The 19,357-nt window shown below is 42.9% G+C and overlaps 1 long non-coding RNA gene across 1 annotated transcript in view; it reads right to left on the bottom strand.

The window, feature by feature from the left end:
- Positions 1-533: 533 nt before the first annotated feature.
- Positions 534-19,357, bottom strand: part of LOC308057019 — a 36,305-nt gene continuing 17,481 nt past the window's right edge. Inside the window, exon 2 of the long non-coding RNA XR_013925095.1 lies at positions 534-19,145. This is a non-coding gene — a long non-coding RNA (uncharacterized lncRNA). The remainder of the gene's footprint in view (positions 19,146-19,357) is intronic.

The following is a 19,357-nucleotide window of genomic DNA, read 5'->3' as shown; positions in this document are numbered from 1 at the left end:
TTGCTGTTAACTGCAACACTTATATTTCTCCTTTATTTCATGGCAGTAGAAAGGAACAGATGATTTATTTTTAGTGAGTTGCTCAACCCTACGCGAGGAACTCAGTAAGTGACTTTTTTTTTTTCCAAACTGGCAGGATTGCCAGTGATAGCCCTGCTCACAGTAGTATTAACTACATCTATAAACCCCAACACCACTTCTCTTGGCTCAGCCGCAGTTGTATGCTCTTCAATTTTTCTTTCTGATATTTCAGGGGCTTTTTTCCACAACATATTGAGTAATGCGTGAGACAAACTGGCATGTGTTATAAGACCAGTACAGCATGCATGGGTGAATTAGTTACATTATCAGTATAAATGACAAAAAAGTTTTCTGACCCATAACATATGTTTGAGTGAGGAGAGAGATGCAAGAGAAAGCAGCAATGACATGATACTGCTACCCTGTCTTAAAACAGATGTTTCTTTTAATAAAACAAGAATAGTAATAACAACAACAAAAAGTTTAGTGTTCAGTATTCTTTTCTTAAAAAAAAAAAAAAAAAAAAAAAAGTAGTTGGTTTCTTAGGGAAATTAAAACTTTTAAGGGAGGAGTCTTTTGCCCATTCCCAAACCGACCAATTTTAATTTTCACCTCCCTTACCTTAAGTGGAATTTACTTGCTTAAATCTGTTCGACACTGATTGAAGAACTGATATTACAGTATTCATATCAGAATTCTCTCTTTCCACAAATAAATCATCAAACACAAAATAAAAATCTGTAGAGACAGAAACAACAATAAAGCAAAACCTAGAAAATGATATGGTGGATGCTTTAAGCAGTGTTACAGTAAGGACGTCGTTAAAAAGTTTTGTGTGGGAATATACAGATGATTTTTAACATGCAGTTGTCTAAAATAATATTTCATAAGAAGGATAGAAAGTAAACTTTATTGTCTATGGAAATCGCTCAATTACAATATATGGAGGCATGCCTGTAAATGCTGACTGCAGTAGTAAGTTCATTTTACAACCACACATGAGAGCTGGAAGTGTTGATCCCAGGCAGCTGAGAATGGCAACATCGTTTGCTAAATCATCAAGCAGGCACCTTCGTGCTTTCTCTCTTACTGTCTTGCAGATTTACAGGAAGGTTTGCATAAATAGTCCAGAAACCATTTCACGGTAATTCCTCAAACCTCTCTGTAAAAAGGACTTTTGCTACATTGCCTCCACAGGGCACAACAGAAATCAAGCTCCTGTTCCGCAAGGCTGCCCTGGCCACAAGCTGCTGGCCAAGGAGGGGACGCACAACGCTGTCCCTCTGCGCACAGGGCAGGCCATACCCCACAGAAGCCTCTCTGCCTCTGGAAGAAGGGCAGAGCAGGTGGCTTGGATGGAAATGTAGGTGCCTCAGTTAGAGATGTGACCTGCTGTCCCCCAGCCCTCCCTCTGTTTCTCTGCCCCACCTATGTCCTTGTACCATCTTTTTTTTTTTTTTCTCCCCGAGCTAAGAGTCGCTTGGGATGGGCTTTTCTCTTCAGGGTCCTGCACGCCTGGACCTCGGATACTTTTCTTCTGGACTGTAGTAGTAAGCAGTGTGACAAGCGAAGGTGTCCTTTTGGCTTTGCTATTGCTATGAGACCTCTCTGCAAGCAGCACCCATTCATGCCTCCAGGGCTGGGGCTTCTGCTCATCACACCGGTGGAGCCGTGGCTGTGGCACCAAGGTAGGCACAGGCTGCACATGGAACAAGGCATTGCAAAAGACAATGAAGGTGATGCTTCACTGGGGTTAGAGGCTTTCAGTAGGTAGTACTTGGAGTCTCTTATTGGCAGAGATTCACAGTCTGTATGGGATTCCTCAGATTTCTGCATTTCCTCCCACCAGGTTTGAGATTTAAGTAAATAAATAAACTATAAATGACAAAGCGAAAAGCCAGGAGAGGGTTCCGGCTGTCATGATGCAAATCCAGAATGCTTTCGACTCCAACTATGTTCCACTTACATTAACAAATGCAAATACAAAGCCATATTTGTGCAAAAAGTACTGAAGAACAGCTCTGTCAGAAAATTATTCTCATAACCATCATTGTTTATATTATATTCTTTCTCTACATAATTTACAATGTAATCTTAGCAGAACATTTCCTGTATGAGGTAAAGATTTTTTAAAAAATTATTTTTATGGCACCAATGAAAGGAAAAAAGGAAAGTACATAGCTATCTGATACCACTCCATTGCCTCCGTCTCATTGAACAGCAATACATTCTATTCACTTGTTAATTATTTATATCGAAAGATTCCATCATGTACAAACAAGAACCTTTGAATAAAGTAGGCTGAAAAATGTTATTTATATTTGGGCATCAAAATAACTGGCCTAATTTTTAGATATGAGAAATACCTCCACGACTACTGACATGAAGAGTGCAAAAAGACTTCAGCTGGTAGATCTAAAAGCTGGGCAAGCTCTGACTCTGATACAGCAAGCTAAAATCAGCTTCAGCCTTCAGTTCAGCAAAATAGCTTTTTGGTTAACTGGACAATAACATTCCATAATAAATATTTAGGTTATTTATTTTGATATTCAGTTCAGTTCAATATCCCCATGTGGGCTTTTTTTTCTGTGTGAGTTTTATTGTTTGGATGAGTGTTGTGCCACTGCATCAAAGAATTTTAAAATCAGACTTTTTGGAGCCAAGACACCTGAAAGGCTTTTCTGAAATGCTCCATTATCGGGGTATTCCTGTTGAAAACATAAGCCATGAAACAGCAACTTCCTATTTAGATTGCTGTTATCAGACTTCAGAGTTATTATCCACAATGAAAAAGTGGAGATGTAATTAATCCAGTTCACATCCCAGAACTTCTGCTTGCAGCTTGGAGGTCTGTAAAGCAGGTTTTCTGTGGATGAACCATTCCAGTGGGCTCCCATGTGGACCAGAGTTCACCTTCTGTTTTTGTTTCAGGCACAGTGATAAGCAACAGGCAGTTTAGGTAACCTGCCATTTGCAGTCTTGTTCTAAGCAGAGCCAAATTATTCCTCTGGAGGTATAATGTTTATTTACCTTAAAGTACTTTTCCTGGAAAAGAATAGCTTATGTAGGCCAAATATGTTTAATGTTTACTGCATTTAATACACAGTCACTATCGTCCTGGAAAAAAAAAATACCCTAGGCTGAAAGCCCTCCTCGTTTTAAAATAACATTAAGCTAGTTTACATAGAGACTTTACAATCACATTATTTTTCAATAACTTATTTTCATTGATCGGTCTAACACTTTGACATGTTATTTATGGGCTACTGTGATGAATCACATCCGTTTCCAAGGTAAAGTAAGCAAATTCTCTGTTTATAGGATTAAAGTTGAAGGTCAAACTTTGATTATATTTTCTATTCTACTATGGCAGTATAAAGCAAGGCCTTTAGACTTCAGAACTGGCAACCAGTCATATGAGTTGCTTTTATACTTAAAAATTGACCACAAATCTTGAGTAAATCATAATTAACATCCAAGAGACAGGAAACCTAGCAGATGACTGCAATAGACTTTAAGAGAAATTTATTTAGTGTTTTGAATATGCATTTTAATATTTTTTTTAACCTTACAAAGACGATTTATTTATTTTTGATCTATTTTAAGAAAAGAGTTTATGTCTAGCAGAGTGTGAGAGCTGGGAAAACACTAACCTTCAATGCTTATGGTGTCATGTGGTATTTATCTAACTCACAGGCCCACTGCTGTTGAACTTCTACCAGTGTATATTTATCAGTAAGCCATTGGCAGGTGCAAATGAAATTTGCCACGTCCAGAAATGTGATGTATAAACAACATTTAACCCCCTTTTTTAGCAACACATTATTAAAGTCTGAGTTGGGATCTCAGAGCTGCTGAAGCACTGGCAACCTCAAATTGTAAAGGATGTTGTACAATGCAATGAAAGTAATTACCCGAATGCCCTCCACTCCAACCACACACAATGCCTGGCATGCTCACATAGCCGAACGGAGTGGGAGGAGGCGAGTGAACCATCTATGTTAAAAGATAAACTTGTGCCGATGAGAATCTCATCCAAATATCCACACTAAATTATTTAACAAAGGAAGCATGAAAGGGAAGATTGTGAACTGTATGATTTCAGTGAGCTGTGGAAGGGTTGCTTGGGAGGCTTCTTGTGATGCAAGACAAGGATTGTTTCATTTAGATTAGAGGGTACTGACCTTTCTTCATCACCCAGCTTTATAAACCTGTCTCTACTGTGCATGCATTTTTTGTCTTGGAAGGATTTATGTCAAATCATTTGTTACCACATACATTGTCGTGCCAAGACTTTGCAAATCCTGACTTGCAACTGCAGCCATCCTTTTAGGTCAGGGTTAGGGAATAAGTTTGGAGCATCCAAGGGAAACAGGCAGGATTCTTCCTGTATACTAGAACTCTTTAGAGAGGTCTGAATAATGGTTAAAGATTTTTGCACAGGGAGATTCTGTTATGGGCAAACTCCCTCCCTTGCAAGCATGGGAGGGGGAAGAAGCACCCATTCAAAACAGGAGCATCTCCAGTCCACAGGATTTTGTTGTGCTGGGTACATCAATGGACCTGTCCTGGAGCTAAAAGGGAAAGAGCTGAGCTTAAAAGAAGGGGCTAGCACAGAAAGACAGAGACATAGACCTCGCTGTGGCCTCATGAGGAAGGAGGTTGGGCTAGAAATTAGCGAGGCTGTCTGACTATTGTTGACATAAATCTAAGGATCTCTCTAGTCCCAGTTCTGGAACCCATACTGGCATTTTAGCTGTCCTGGCACATTCTGATGGATGAAAAGGATTAAATTGACCAAAGAGACTGAGCTACCTCCTGGGCATTATAGCTTTAGCTGTATTGTGGTAGGGAGGAGGAAGAGCTGAAAGCCTGCTAGGGAAGTCTGGCAAAGCTGACTGCCTTCAGGAGGTCTAGACTGGACATGAAGCTGTCACGTAGTCCTGGCTGGCTAGTGAAGCTAGTGCAGCTCTGGAGCCCCAGAGCGTGCCTTCAAGCTCATCGCTATGCTAAAGGAAGGACATAAATGCCCCAGTCCAGGAAAAGCCTTGGGAAGCACAGCCTCTGAAAAAGTTTCTCTCAGAGACACAATTTCTGCCATAGCCCTTACCTACAAATTGCTGCATCCCTCTATGCAAATGACCTGGCTGAAATGACAAGTTCACCATAAAGACAGAATGAAGATTGTATCTGTTTCCTTCCCTGAGTATTTGCTGCCTCAGACAGGGGCAAATTAACACATTGTAGTGAAGCCAAAAGTGAATTTTGTGGTAATGGAGCAGCTGGACCCCACACAGCTCCTGCCAACTACCCTGTGGATACCTCCTGCCGTCAGCTACGCACTCAGTTTAGCAAGGTTTGACCCGGAGTTTATGCAGCTTGAACAAGTTCCAAAGTGGAGCCCTTCTCAGACAGAGATATGGAGTATCACACACAGCCTTGTCCTTACTGAACAAAATCTTTCATTCTCCTCAGCAGTTCGCTTTTTATCTTTGAGTTTCAGCACCCACACCAAGTAAGTCATTCCATCTTTGATTTAGAACACAAAAGCATTTCTCTTTTAAAGTAGGTCTTCAACTTTAAAGTTTGGTGCAATTAAAACTAAATACTGCTAATTAGGAACCCAGTGCCTCAGCTATTACCCAAATGAATTCTGTTGTTATGGCTTGAGACTATTCACATGGGCAAGAATTTTCACGACTGGATGCCATATTCACTAAGGAAAAGGCTGCTTTTTTTGCTAAATTGCAAACAGCAGATGGGTCACAACAGAATCCTTACACAGCATAAAGGTGAGCAAATAGATAATGATTTACAGGATCAGAATCCTCCCAAACGCATTGCTTGCACTTCACCGATTTCTGCTAACAAGGATTGAACTGTACACGGTTTTCTTGTGTGCTGTGACTTTGGACAACAATAAAATCTTCCCTCTTGCCATATGACACAGCCAAGTCCAGATGTGCTATTTTGGTTTGAGATGGTTAAACTTTTTTTGTTACTATGGAGATTATCTACTGAATGGTTTACTTACCGCCCCAAAGCTGTCATCGCGTACTGTTTAATTTATAAAGCTGGTCCAAATCTCTGTGGTAAAAAAAAGTCACCAATATTTCTCACAACTTTCTTTGATTTATTTTTTAGTGTCAGCCAAGATATAACATTTATTATGATTCACCTTAGCATGATGACATTTTATTTTTCTTACTGAAGAAGATGTTCCTGAAAAAGGAGATCAAAATCTCCTTAGCCTTCTGGATATCACATAATAAATGAGGGGGTCTGGTTTTCCTCAGTGACTGAATAGGAAGAAGTGTTTATGTTTCAGGACCAAGCCCCCACAGAATATTTACAAAATTTGTTGTGAGGTGTTGAGCCATAAATCTGAAGTTTGAAACCTACATCAAATAGAAATGAAGTCTATAAAACAGCATAAAACAAAAAGTCAGAAGAAAAAAATGTAAATATTTTTAAGAATTATTGAAATCCTTAAGTGTCTTCCCCATAAATAACACATAAAATTCTTTTTATCAAATGGACTTTGGTGCTAACAATCTAAATATTATAAATGAATTAAATGTTTTCATTGCAGTGTGTTAAAATAAAAAAGCTAAACATTTTAGGGATGCTATAGATAACCGACCAAAGCTCATTACACTCTTCCTTGAGCAAGCAAGAGAGAGAGACTTAAAATAGCATCTGCTTTACATAAGAATTTGTTATCAGAAGCTAAAACCCTAAACCAAAAGTTACTTTGATTTTTATTATGGTAAATGAATATGGATTTATTTCATAAAGGGGAAAAGTGTCTTCCAGAAAGCTCATGGAAAACAATCCACAGTAGGACACAATAAAAAAATCAAAATAACTAGATGATCTTGCCGTTCAGTAATTATACTTCAGTTCCTTAGAAAACAGCATTACCCTCATGATCATTTCATAATAACACTCACTTTATCTCATCCCACGATCTGTAAAGCATACTAGAGGTTTTTTTGCCTCTGGAAAGGCTAAGAAAACTGTCCTGATATGTTTATATGTAACTGATATTTGTTAAAGCATGCATATTTACTTTTCTATATTTTTTTATTTAATAGCAATAAGAAATTTATATTTAAATTTATACTGAACAGAGTAAGTGTCATATATTAAACACTGTATGCAGAGGGAAACAGAGTCTTTGAGGCATTTCTATTCTGGGGCTCAGATCACTTCTCAAGTCATATAAAGGCAGATGTCACAGGGGTCATATAAAGGTCTCTACTCTGATACTAGCTTTAAGGAAACCCTCTGTGGGAACACCCATGTCGGAAGATTGTGGGCTTGGAAAACATGTAGCCTAGCATGATTACTAGGACCTAAGTAGCTGACAGTGTCAAGTTCTTATAGAATAGTTTCTGGTTGTCAAGGAAAGTTGTTCTACAAACCAGACATTTCATTGCTGCAACCAAGTTCCTGCATGAGTGTGAGGTGTTAGTGCATCACGTGTCTTAGAAACCTAAATCTGTTTCATTTCCCCAACCCTATGTTTTCTTAGTCAGTCCTGCATCTGAAAACCTCTGTCCCTTGCTTCTGCTCAGTCATATTCCTCTCCTACTTCCTACTTTCCCTCCTGCACACAGCACATCAAACAACTACTTATACCCCTGGATTTTCGAGTAGCGCCAGGGAAGCTTGCTAGCTGTATCTTCACGGTTCTGGCTATTCAGTGACTTTATGCGACTGAAATGCTGCCATGGATTTAGGGTATTTTTTACCAGGTGATTTTTAGACAGGCTATTCCCTGTTTCAACTGCTGGTGCCATTGCACACATACGCTAGCACAGAGCAGAGGAGAGGTGCGAAGGTAGGAATAAGAGGCTGGAAGAATGGAAGAGCAGGAACTTTTTACAGCAGCAGCTTCGGTTTGCATCTCATTACAGCCTCACTCAACCTTCCTTGCACCGTACTTTGCTCAGGTCTATATACCTCCAGCTGCAGCTTCTATTGTCTCCATCTTTTTCAAGCTAGACACTTAAATCTGATTTTCATTTTACCTGAAGGAAGGAGATTTAACACATTTATTGGTCTTAACCTGTTCTGTGATTTGCCCACAGTTTAAAGGTTCATGTGTTAACTGTCTTAACCACTGCTAGGGCAACAATACAAAAGCTCTACAGTGAATGGCAGGATTGTTTTTAATTAAATAAACATGTATTTAATTGTCTTAGACAATTCTGAAGTTCTGTATCAGGATGCAACATCTAAGGTGTCCAGCATGCATACACCCTGCTTCTGCCATGGAAGTCACAGGTCCAAGCCACAAATGGGAAATGCCTTCTGCATGCTCCCCACCAGGACTGCACAGGTAGGAACAGGGAAGCCCTGAGATCACCGGGCAGCTGGCGTAGACAGCCAGGTCAGGCTTGGAACCTGGCTTAGGACAGTTATAGCAATCCAGGAAGAGAAAATAAGAAATGAGCATCTGCAAGCTATAATTAGAAGCTTGAAAACAGAAGAGAGAAACTGGTTGATGGGTTGAAATAGTGGAACACTAATGGCAAAAGGAAGAAGGGATGACTGTTTGCAGGCAGGTGGTGGAAGGACTGGTGTGTGGGTGACACTGGAGTCCACCCCCCTGCACCCTATGGTGACTTCATCGAGCGGCCAAGCTCAGCAGTGCTGGAGCCAGGGAGCTTCCCCAGTGTGGTGTCACCCCTCCATAGGGCTGACTTGCTTTTTGGGCTCTCTGGCTCCTAGACAGAGATCACTATGCCTGACTCCTGTGTGCGGTGTAGATTGGCCCAAAGACTCTTTTATGTCACTCTGGGAATGAAATACAAATAAATCCAGATTAAGGCTTGTTCCTACTGCCAGTGCAGGATAAAGCTTTAATTTCCCCCATAATGCACACTCATACACCACATATGCATACATTGTTGTTCCACCAGCTCGAGTTACCCTAATTTTATACACTGAAGGTCAGCCTTGTGCAAGTTACCCTGTTGTAACCACGTATGCTTTATCACTCTGCCCCTGATCAACATATATCCAGCATGTAACTTGTGCTGCCATTTGTGTCACAGCTGAATTTGGCCCAGAAATGTCATTACTATTAGGCTGTTTTGTTCACATTCCATGTTTGTTCAAAGATCTTTGGTAACAGCATAAATCACAGCCAAAGCTGAATGCTAATCTCCTGAATTTTGAAAGCACAACAGGCAAAGTCAACCATTGAATACATCCGAAACACAAGCACTTGGGATAAACCTTCACAGGAAATAAAAAAGCCCTGCCATTTCTACCATCACATAATAGTACTAGTGCTGAACAGAGAACAATTTTAGAGAACAAAAAGGTAGTAAGATTAAAAATATACCTGATTAAAAGGGACTCTCTGTTTTGCCAAATGCTTTGGCTTCTGTTAGGAAAGGAGAATTCCTTTCAATTGTGTGGATAAAAATTTATGGGAATAAAACCAACAGAAATGGCAGGACATGATTTTCTGCAGTGGGTGGCCAAGTAGTTGTTTATCCGTAGTGCTGCAACAATGGAGACGTGGTCTATTTGCTGATGAGTGAATTACAAGCTGGAGTGGGGGGTGGAGGGGTGGTGAAGAACCGGCAATACACCACAAATCACCTGAGTGCACCTCAGTCTGCTGCCAACTGAAGAATACCTAAACCACAATTTGTTTACAAACAGGTCCTTCACTTCTTGCAAAACTCGTACTGTTCCAAGTGAACGGTTGCATCCTACTGCTACGTATGATGTCACTTCTTTAGTCATCCTTTTCCCATTTAGTCACATGGTGAAATTAAAATTGCATCTAGACCAGTGCACACAAACCCAGACCTATTTCCAGAATTACATTGCAAAATTAACTGCTTGCCAAAGCAAGCCTCTTTCTTTTCTTTGTCTTTTTAGTCAATGAGGATACATTCTCCTGTGTGTAATCAAAAAAATATATCCAAACAACAATCACTCCCAGGAAACAGAACTGAAAAGCCGGCCCTGGTGACAAGTAACAGCAAGCAGGGAAAGGGGGTTCCGACAAGATGGGAATGATCATGTTTTCAGTTAATCTGACCATCACAAAATACTGATATATGTTTTCACTTGGTAAATGCCACAAATCTTGGCGTTCGCAGTGTTTTACACAGCCTGCCTAGCGAGGGATGGAGAAATACTGCTTGGGGTCCCAGACCAGTGCCCTAACCTCTGAGCTGTCCTCCATCTGCAGCGTGCCAGGATCTCTGAGAGATGCCTGCTCAGTGCCTGATGTGCACAGGCTCAATAGTTCCCAAGCATTACAGGCCCAGCTCAAGCATCCTGGCAGATGGACAGCTCAAATCACAGATTAGCTCTTTGCAATGACTGGTGCAATAGGGCTGAATTTTCACTTCACTTACACCAGGCTTGTACCAGTAGAGCTACATGGAGTTTTACTAAGCTATATTTGATTTATGCCAGTGTAACCAGGAAGCAGTTTTTCTCAGTTACCTTCCCAGTTAGGAGATTGCACTGGCAGTGTAGTGTAAGTAAGGGTGCATCAGCCACCTGAGGGTGCTCTGTCCACAGCAGTAAGAAACACTGCCAACGTCATCTGTTTTGTATTCTTCCTGAGTCTACAGTTCATATTTTAAAAAGGATACAAAAAAGTACCATTAAGAATCCAGCCCTGCCAACTGGTCAGTTCCTTTCTAATGCTCACCAGTCAAAACCACAAACAGTTACATGAGGTGGAACATAAAAAACAACACTGTTGAGGTTTACCTGGCTGATTTACAGGCAATCAAATGTAGACCATGATGGTCTCCCTTCATTTCAGTCCTTCACTTTCCTCTCCTAGCACAAGCAGACCTACTAATATGATATATTGGCACAACAGGCTGTTTAATCAAGATTTGCTAAGAAACAGTTCAAAATACATGCGTGGTATATGTGTGTGCACATATATGTATAGACTGAAAGTAAGATGATTTTACAGAGGAAATAGTATGGACTAGTTCATGTTGAAACTGTACTCTTCCATCTGTGCACTGAGACTTTCTTAATTCTCCCAGTCTCTCTTCCTTGTTGTAGTTGGCCATGGCAGTCTGGGGAATCCATGAAGATTTAAGAGACAAGAGCAGATGGTGGGAGAAAGAATGACATTTTCCAAAGAACTACTGGAAAATATTGCTGGATGAAAGAAAAATATGTTATGTCAGGACTCCCTGCCTTCTTCCTGATCAGTGCTTTTCATCATACCCATTTTTTTTCTTTAACACATTTTTTTCCTCTCTTTCTTTTCTCTCCCATTTCTTTATTTTTTTCTGAGCTTTACCTTAGAAGTTTTACCTAATCTGTGAAGTTTTGACTAATTCTGCTGCACTTAAAGCTCAGGTGCAGTGGTCCTCCTAGCACCAGAGTCACAACCAAACAAACCAAAACAGGAGGCAGGATTTGTTTCCTGCTTATAAAAGAAACACCAAGCAGGGACCAGCTTTCTGGTTCTAGGTTTGAATACTGTCTGGCACAACAGGGTTTGGTCTCTGACAGAATCAGCAGGAACAGCTGCAATAATATTCAAAACACAATCTGCCAGTTAATTATTCTCTAAAAGCCACTCAGCTTGTCCATGACCACTGTGGAATCTATGCACTCTATGGGGCTGGTCTTCAGCTAACATGAGCAAAAATAGCTCTTCTTTCATTATAATATATTCATATCAGTAGAGGATCCTGCAGACTGACTCTGTCCCATCTACAGACAATTGAGGCCAAATATTCCCTTTGTTGGTAATTTAAAATTACCCTTATAAAGCAGCATCTTCTGCTCTTTGTATTTTGATATTCAATATTGTATTCATTTTCTCAGCCCCAGAGTTCCCAATACAAGGCATGTGCCATTCTGAAGTGTCATGAATGTAAGCAGGAATTCAAGCACTTCACTGATGACACAAAAGAGCTTTAAAATGGATATTAGTCCACATCAGAGTGTATGCATTCTGGAATTCACTCCATGCGCATCTGGAATGTCTTGGATAAATTTTTCAAAGATTTTGATATATAAATAAAACATCAAAAAAAATGGAAAATATTGGAAAAATGCTTGCTGTTCATGGCAGTGTAAAATCCAGGATTCTGTTAAATAGTAGAAATTTACTCTTTTTACTTTTTCATTCCCATAAACTGGATATATCATCATTTTAATTTGTTTTCAATTTTGTTATCTTCAATAGGTGTTAAAAATTTAGTAGAAATACCTATGGTAAAAAACTCCAGTGAAAAACTAAGAAAACTTAAAATGGAGGAAATAAATTTAGGGCACTCCATGTTAATCTTTAAACATATTTCATAAGACATTTGGGGATCCAGAAATTGGGATGCAAGATATTAATCATCTTCCACATTCCAGAAGCACAAATTTGTGCTGTAACTCTATAGTGTCTTGAAAGGCACATGCACATAGTAGCGAGATGCTACTACCCCCAAACTGTTGCTGTCTCCTACTGGCCAGCCCACGAATACGTTTGTGGCATCCATACGGTATAAGACCCTCTATTTCAGGACAAAGAATGACCCAAATGATGCCAGCTATTTCTTTTACTGAGAACATCAGAGAGTTAATAATAATAATAACAAAGAAGTAAAGAGTGTATCACTTAGGAGAAACAACTATGCAATAAACTGAAATAAAACCTGAAGATGAACATAGGGCTTGGTGGTAAGATAGGATTTTTTATTCTAAGACTATTTGGATTCCCAGGTCAAGTTTATGAATTTGTGTTCTGAAAATAACCTCTGAAGACTCTGGAAAAGAAGAGGAACAAGGGAAGATTTTGCATAAATTGCTTGTTTGTCTTTTTGTTTGAATGATGTAAGTTCAAACATGATAGGGTGGCAAATCAAGAAGACTTTATATAGATCTGAGTTACCTTCTTCAACAGTGATATATCCTAATTCTACTTTCAACTCTTTGACCCCCCTATTGAGAGGCTAATGAAGACTAGACTGCTACCATTAAAATCAGGGATTTTTTTGACATAGTAACAGCTTTGGTGCCTGACATGCAGAGATGGAAGATTAGTAAAATTAGCCCACCTAGCATTGTAAGAAGAAAGGTTTATAATGCCCGTTAAAAAAACCTAACCAGTCAAACAAACAAAAACTGGCAGTGTATTTTCTCAGAGACAGACACTATAGTGATGTGCTGCAGATCATGAAACGGCTGCACAGTGCTGTGGTGTGTACCCTGTGTGTGTGAAAGAGAGACATAGAGACTTCTTGGCCTTTGCCATGCTATTCTTACACTGTTACAAGGCGGAAACTCAGGAGCTGTTAGACGTTATCTGCCTGTAAAATGACTGCCATGTAAAAATGTGAACGTTACAAGTTCACTGCCGTGAATTTTAAGCAGGGCGTCAATTTTCTGTAATTCATGAGCTGGATGGTAGTGAGCCTTTGAGTCATGATTCACGTAGCTGCTACCGGGTGGTAAAACAGCTTGTGAAGAGGCAGGCACAAGGCTGAACCTGATAGTACTCGAGAGCCCCACGGCAGCACCTGGCAGCGTCCTTGGCAGAGCTGAAAGCAGTGACACTCCTCTGCGGCCGGCTGCGCTCAAGCTGCAGTGTTGCTTTCATCTGGGCTGAGACATGTTGTAATGCCTGGAGGTACAAACTGCAGGCATTTTTCCCTGCATCGGAGAGCCGGAGAGATGCGCTTTGCGTCAAAGGCTACGGTCGTAGTTAAGCAAGGCACATGGTGCGCGTGGGCAGGAGATACTGGCTGGGTGCAGGGAGCCCGCAGACGTGAGTTTCTGTGTAACTTGCCTGCCATTAATCGAGGAAAGCTTTTAAATTAATCGACCCGGTAAACCAAGTGGAGGGAAAGCATTTGCCAAGCGATCCAAACCCAGAGGGCAGGCGGGCCCGGCGCGCCCGGCAGCTGCCAGTCCCGCCCGGCCGGCGCGGGGAGCGCGGCGCTGCGGGAGCCCTGCGCGGCGCGGTGCGGAGCGGTGCGGGACGGAGGGGCGCAGCCAGCCGCCCCCCCCGCCGGCGGGAGCTGCAACCCATTGATACATTTTGCTCCACGCTCAGAGGCGTGGGTGTGGTGTCTAAAATTATACAGACTGGGATCTTTTTTCTGATACTAGTTTAAATGACTGGTAAAATGGGGAGGAGGGAACAATAGGGCTGTGTGGTGCGGGGTGATATGTGGTGGAATAGGATTAAAGAGGCCAATAATTATACGGAAGAATCTTGTTGCCTGACCTCCTACGTGACGAAGTGTAAAGTGTAATTGTAAATTACAATTAGCCGGAGAAGAAAGGTTTCCCCGGGAGCGGGGTGGAATTTCATCGAGCTGTATCGATGAATATTAAATCCGAGTGGCTTGACCGGCACCGCCGGGCTGCGGCTCTGCCCCTGCGCGGGCGTTTTGCGGAGGCGCTGAGCCGCGGCTGCTGCGGGGCCGCGGGGCCGGGGCCGCTCACGGCACGGCGGCGGTGGCGTCCGGGGCTCGTGCTCCGCCGCTGCCAGGAGAAGGGCAGCGGCTAATCGGATTGGGAAGGCTCCCGTAATCCCGGCCCGATCGGCGGCGGTGTCTCGCTCTCTCCAATATCACTAATGTCACTTCTATTGGCTGCATTAGGCAGATGTTCAAAAGCCCTCTCTCGCTCGCCTCGCTAAATCTGATCTCCCTGTAATACTTTCACTGCTATTAAATCCACATGCACCCACTCCTCTCCCCCACCCCCGCCATCCCCTTTACTTTCCTGAGTGGACCCTGGCTGCGTTTGATCGTCTTTTCCAGGGCAAAACGAGATCTTCTGGCGAACAGACAATGGGATTGCCCTCCCTCCCCATCTGGTTGTCTCCCACTGAACCCTGTCTCCTACGCAACCAAAAAAAAAAAAAAAAAAAAAAAAAAATAAAAAAAGGTAACAAAACCAAGCAAACACTCAGAAAGTCCAGCCAGACCAATTCTGCCTGGTATGTGACTGTTGCTGGCTATTCAAGGGATTTTGTTGTCCGTTCATAAAAGAGATAATTATGAGACTTACCTCTTCGACGCACGATTGCAATTAGTGTTGGGATGCTCTAGATCCCCCTATATAAATATATGGATGGATAAACATACACAGATTTGTGTAGACAGGTCAGATACACGTTTTCGGCAGGTGCGTCTTCCCCGTTTGTTTATCCGGACTGAGCTGCCTTCTCCCTAACCCTCCTTTTAAAGAAGGATAAGGAACATCCAGCCGGACTGGCTTTTAACTTCCTATTCTTGTTCTTGATCAATTTTCCCTGACACTTTTTCTTGCTTTACTTCTACTGTTATTCCTTACTTTTTGCAGTCTTTTTTTCGTTGTACTCGCCTTTCCCTCTTACAGGGTCACAATCCCTTTTGTGAGTGTTTTATTCCCCCCACCCCCCCACCCCCCCAGCTGTCCTTTTGTTGTTTTCTCTGACTAACCCGCAGAAATGAAACACATATGCAACTCTGTCTCCTTGCATTTTCAGATGTTTCTCTCACTGTTGTCTGCTACAGCTCATTGAAAGTGCAAAGTGAAAACAGATGTATAAAAGATAAAAAATACACACATACACGCACCAAATCCATGGCGCAGAGAATAAATCCGGTAAATCCCGTCAGAGAGAAAGAGAGAGAGAGAAGGCAAAAGAAAGAAGCAAAGAGAGGGGAAGAGAGAGGGAAACAGAGGGGAATGAAGAATGGAAGGAAGGAAGGAAGAAAATACTAATATATAATGTGCATCTCGGGTTCTTAATTAGCACAAAAGGGCATTTTCATGAGATTTGATCATTTTGCTCTGCCCGGACAAGAGGAAATCAATGGGGTAGGGATCTATAAATCAGCCATCATGTCAGGACAAATCAAAATAATGCTTCTATTATTTCAATCAATAAACCATTTTTATACCTAACATCTGATCTACACAATGTGTTTGTGTTGGAAATTTGCAGAGCCGCTTTGCACAAAAACAAACCATTAACATACGTGTCAATCACATTTGAAACCGAAATGGCCGGAGATTTCAGCGCGGGGCTGACTTGAAAAATGCTGGGAGAAGCAGAAGCGCAGGGGGGGACGCACTGGGCTGAAAACACTCCCGAAAGTTGGTGGCTTCTTTATCCCTCTTCCCCCATCCCCCGCCAAGCCCCGAACTTTGCACGCGGCTGAGTCGAGCGGGCGAGCTGGGGAGGAGGGGAATTGCGTGGGGTGCGGGGGGGGCCGCCGGGACCCCACCAGGTCCGTGCCCTGTCACACACATCTCACAGGGCCTGCAGAGACCCGGCTGCGCGGAGGTCGGCCCCCCTGGCCCCCCGGCCTGCAGGTGCAGCCCCCCGCCTATCCCCAAGCCTCGCCGGGCCCGCGGCCGCGGAGCAGCGCGGTTTAGGCGGGCTGGGGGCTGCCGGCTGTCGGAGGGAAGAGCAGCCTGATGCTGACGGGTCCTCTCCCTTCGGGCCAGGTCTGCTCAGCGCCTCTGCCGCTACCTGTCTGGCAGCCCCTCCAGCCACAGACAGGGACGGGGAAGGTGCCAGATGGGTTTCTCCTACATCTTGCTGTACAGTGCTTCTCGCCTTGCTTGTTTGCAAAACCACCAAATAATTCATGCCAAACAACCATTTAGAAACCATTTTCTTTGTTTATTTGAAACCCAACTGTACAGCTCCATCTGCCCGATATAAATGAATAATCCTTCTTGATACCATTCCTAATCCATTTCTTTACAGTCGAATTGGAAAGGGGGGTGGAGGCTGGATTAATCATCTTTAAAAATTGAAACCCCCAAACAGCCACAGATCCGGCGTATTTATTGCTTCAAATCAAACAGATGTCCCCCTTCCCCCCCCCCCCCCCCCCCCGACCCCTCCCTTGTGGTTGGATTTAGGACAAACAGGGGAATTTCTCAGAACCAAAATCCCATGCAAAATTCTTTGGAGTTCAGAGCCTGGATTCGTTTTTTCAAGGGCTAAGTAGCATCATGCGTAACTCCTATGACTCAATCAATCCTTCATTAGACAAAAAGAGGAGGAAGAAGAAGAAGAAGAGAAGCGAGGAGATTTTAGCGCTGACGGAGGGAACCAGTCCTGCGCTGCCCTGGATATCCCTGCAGCCTTTCGCTCCCCTCCCGTGCCCGGTCCCTCCCGGTTTGTTCCGTGTCGCCGCGTTACAGCGGGCACGGGGCGATCATCTGTGATTCATTGTTTGTTTGGGAGGGAGAGAAGGGGAGGGAGAGAGGCGGGTAGCAAGCAGCAACTGGAAAGCTTGCAGATTTCGCCCCCCCTCCCTCCAATAAGGATAAACAGGGTGGGGAGGGTGTTTAGTTTATAATATACAATCCCCCAAGTTTCTGCTTTGCTAGCTTTTCTTTCTTTCTTCCCTTCTTTCTTTCTGCTTCTTTTCCTTTTCTTTTTCTTTTTCTTCCTCTAAGTGCTAATACTTTTTGACCATTTTTTACTTTCTTGTGCCTCTGGCAAGGCGAAACAAAGAACATTCGCACCTCTTCTCTTGGACAATCAGTGCCTGCTCACCCCAGGCACCTTAGCTCTGCCCCTCTCCCAGCGCCCCTCGTTGTTTTTTGTTTTTTTGGTTTTTTTTGTTTGGTTTGTTTGTTTGTTTGTTTTGGTGGGTTTTTTTGTTTGTGTTATATATATATATATATAAATATATAAATATATAAATATATAAATATATATATTTTTATATATATAAATTTCCTAATCTAATTGCTCCTTTCCCTCCCTGCTATTTACACAAATGTTTTATTTCCCGCCTTCCCTCCCATTTCCAGATCAAACGAAAGCTTCCCTAACTTCCCGGGATGTTGGGGGATTAGGCTATTATTAGAAAGCTAGATTCCCACAGCCAAAAACGAAGAGAAAGGGAAAAATCTTGGGGTTTAACGGAGCCGGGACGCTTCCGCAAAACTGAGGAAGCCGGCGGGCACCGGCGGGCTGCGGGTCCGGGGCCCGCCGCCCCTCGGCCTTCCTTTACCCCCCACCAGCGTCGTCCCTCTCGGGGCCACCCGGCGCCCGGGTCGGGCGGGGCTGGGGGCGGTGGGAGCGGCGCGTGCGGGCCGCGGAGCCCCCCTGCAGGCGTGCGTGGGTTGCGCCCCGCGGCGCGTGGAGCCGTGGGCTTCGTGCCCCGCGCCCGCGCGTTGGGCAGCGCACGGCTTGCTCTGCTCCTTAACACAGCAACAAAGGCGAGAGAGAAGGCTCCCAGCAGATGCCTGCTCTTTTCTAACTCAGACGTGATGCGAGCACGTTTTCGGCCGAAAAAATTACCAGTTGTAATTAATGGATAAACTAAACATTGATATTATTATTATAATAATATCATATTATTATTATTTTTAAAAATCCCGGGGCTAGGCTGTCCGGTTCCAAGTCGAGACCTAAACATTTCTTTCCATTTCGTAATTTCAAACCGACTTAAGTGCTGGATCATCAGTTTTTCCCTTTGTCTGCCCCAGTTGTAAATAATGGCTTTGAGATTAGCTAATTACGGCGCATTAATCACTGATAGAAAGGAAATAAATCAAAGCCGGGTTCGAATTTTCAAACTCGCTAGTAAGACGTGCATAGCAACTCTATCTGCAGCAGATAGGTGCTGTTTAAATTGCTGAGGCTACAGAGTAAACCACATACACGTCACTTTAAAAAATGAAGATTTTATTTATACATACCAGTTGTGCCGTTAAGTGGAGGTTTGGGGGAATTTTTTCAGTCTAGTTTTGTAAAAAAAAGGGTTCCTACAGTGGTGTAGTCTGATACCAGCAACGTTGAAACGTCGAATTAACAAATTTCTTGTAATAAAAGCAGAATACGGAGGAGACAAACAGAAAGATGTAAAAGAGAAAGATATACAGATATGTCAAAAAGACCGATTATATAATTTTCCCTGCGACTAGATTACACAGAACTCTGTACAGCAACGTTCACGTTAGGTGCTGTATTTTTAAGGATTTCACTAGCCCTCACATCCTTCCCGCTGTCCTCCTCCCACAGCACTATGCATTTTGTAGTCAGGTCCTCTCAGTATTTTGAAACATTTTATCTTCGGGGGTTGTGGGCAGATAAGTACATGCCAGAAAGCAACAACCCAGCTTCTAGGGGAAGAAATCATGTAGGTCTTAAAAAAAAAAAAAAAAAAAAAAAAAAAAAAGGTAGTCTGCAGACAACAATTGGGAGCCCCAGGCAGCAGACCTCCACCCCACCCCTACCCCTCCAGCACAGACGGGGAGCACACACACACACTCCACCCCAAAAAGCATTCCTCCACCTGGAAGGAGAGCGCCCACCCCCGCCCGGGCGCTCCCCAGCCCGCTGCCAGCCTCGCCCCCC

Source organism: Falco punctatus, assembly GCF_963210335.1.
Source record: "Falco punctatus genome assembly, chromosome: Z".
Classification (NCBI taxonomy): domain Eukaryota; kingdom Metazoa; phylum Chordata; class Aves; order Falconiformes; family Falconidae; genus Falco; species Falco punctatus.
This window is presented reverse-complemented; position numbering and strand designations above follow the sequence as displayed.